Genomic DNA, 2,331 nt, shown 5'->3' on the forward strand with positions numbered 1-2,331 from the left:
CAAGGCGCATCAATACAAGGTGGTGTTGATTGATCAGCTGGTTGGATATTTTGGCCTCTACACTAGTACAGGAGAATGTCATCCAAGACAAAGTGGCGCAACTTAAGGATGTCAACAAAAGAAAATGATGAAAATTATCTCCTATTCCCTTTCGTTTTGACATCCTCCTGTACCAAAAAGCAATAACAAAATACACGGGCCTTTTACTTATATGCAATCAACACCACCTTGTATGGATGCGTCTTGAGTGGGAGTCATAAACGTAACTACACCATACACCACCAAGCGTAGTAGCTGACTGATCAGCAGTATTAGGCAGAGCATGAGAGCTAGATGAAAACATGAGCGACTGAGAAGAATGTAGAATCATCTGCTTCTCCTACACCACTTATAGCAGGCCCATCACCAACACCGTCGGAGGATGGGAGAGTGAGAGACTCCACAACTTTTTTCGGCTACACAACCAAAGCACTACACTCAGTATAAGGATTGTTGTTGATGGATCTCTCTCCAGGCGAGGTAGAAGCAAGAGTTTTTACCTTCCTCTTATTAGCTCGGGATGTAGCTATGTAATATTGATGCGCCTAAAAGATGCAGCGATTTCTATTCTCAAGTTACATACCTGATGACAGTACGAATGGCAATAATAATAGGGAGGTTTTAGTTTTTTAAACTATAATTTTTTTCGATACGGTTTGCAAATGCAGGCTATTAGGGTCATCGACCTTAGCTTTGGAGCGCATACGAATAACGTTGGTCAACGAGTTAGAATTGTTTAACTTCTTATTGCTGTCAACTATGACATTAGCACTCAGACTTTTTAATGAGCTAATGAACTCACTGAGTGCATTTATATTCTGTGGGCTTCTTCAACGTTCATACACGAAGTAGGAGAATGGCCCAATGCACAATTATCACATTGAAATAGCACATTTTTATTCGTTTTCAAAATGTTTAATGCACCAGAGCTTAGTTTTGCACATTTCATATGAGTTTTATTTTTACAGATGCCACAAAAAAGGTGCTCTTCACCTTCACTTAAAGTGGAGCACTTAACACAGTTCGTTATATTGCTAAGATTCAGACAATATTAAGCAATAGATATAGATAAGCGGCGCGCAAAAAAAAACACGTCTAATCATCACGGCGACTGTTAAGCACTGAAGGGTTAGGTTAGGTTAGGTATTTAAATTTTCCTTCCTCTTTGTCTTTATATTTAGGTTTCTTTACTTTTATTTTAATTTCTGCATTTATCCCTTTCTTCTTCTACATACTCAACTTTACCTTCTTCTTTGTTTGAGTCTTAATCAGTGCTGCCGCTGTTACTTCACTTTGAAGTTTTTCACTTCACGTTGGAAGCCTTTACTTCGTCACTTCATTTTACTTCGTTTTACTTCACTTTCCACAATTTAGATTTATATCCACAGTAAATAAAAAATTCTTTGCAATATATGATTACTTAACTAAAATCAACAATCTTTTGCTAAAATTCTTGTTAAGTAGTGAGTACGGCAAAGTAACTTTTCAGAAGAAGCTACTTAAAAGACATGATGCAATAATACAAGGTGGTATCTGTTGTGACAGCTCGATTTGATACTGCCTTAGCTCAGTAGAATAAGAACAAAAACGGGAAGAAATTAATCCCCATTTGGGGGAAAAATATAAAATTTCATATTTTCTGCTAAACAAAATTTGCTTTTTTATAGTATATTCTTAATGAAATCAAATAAAATAAGATAAAATACATTTCTAAGAAAACAAAATGTGTATACTGAGAAAAAATGAAAAACATTCAACTATATTATTATGCAAAGAATTGTTAAAGAAGTAACACTTTATCACCTAAGGCAGTCACATTAAATAAACTAGGTTCCTTTGACCAAACCTAGTCTATGCCATGTTTTTGGGGTCGCTGAACACGAATCTGAAGTCTGTTTTGCTCCATCACGTCTAGATTTTTTCTTAACCGCAAAAAAGGTTTGGTCAAAGGAACCTTTCATCGATTTTTTTTTGGACCTGTGTAATATTTCTCAGTCCCATAGAATTTGTTTTGATACGTTGATTTTGAAATTTTAGCAAAAGTCATTATAAACAATTTATGAGATTGAAAATGAAAAGCGTGGGGCGCATGTAATAGACTTGAATTGATATGAAAAGTAACATATGTATGTACATATGTGGGTATATGAATAACGACCGCTTAAAATCGATCTCAAATTTGTATTTTCGCTGTAGAAATTTTAGGTCTATGTTATGTAGTTTGACTATTGTCAATTAAATCTATTGTATCTTATTGTCAATTAAATCTAAGGCTTTGTATGGCATGCGCTC

The sequence above is a fragment of the Rhagoletis pomonella genome, unplaced genomic scaffold, assembly GCF_013731165.1.
Source record: "Rhagoletis pomonella isolate Grant_MI unplaced genomic scaffold, Rhpom_1.0 Rhpom_scaffold_00007, whole genome shotgun sequence".
In the NCBI taxonomy this organism is placed as follows: Eukaryota; Metazoa; Arthropoda; class Insecta; order Diptera; family Tephritidae; genus Rhagoletis; species Rhagoletis pomonella.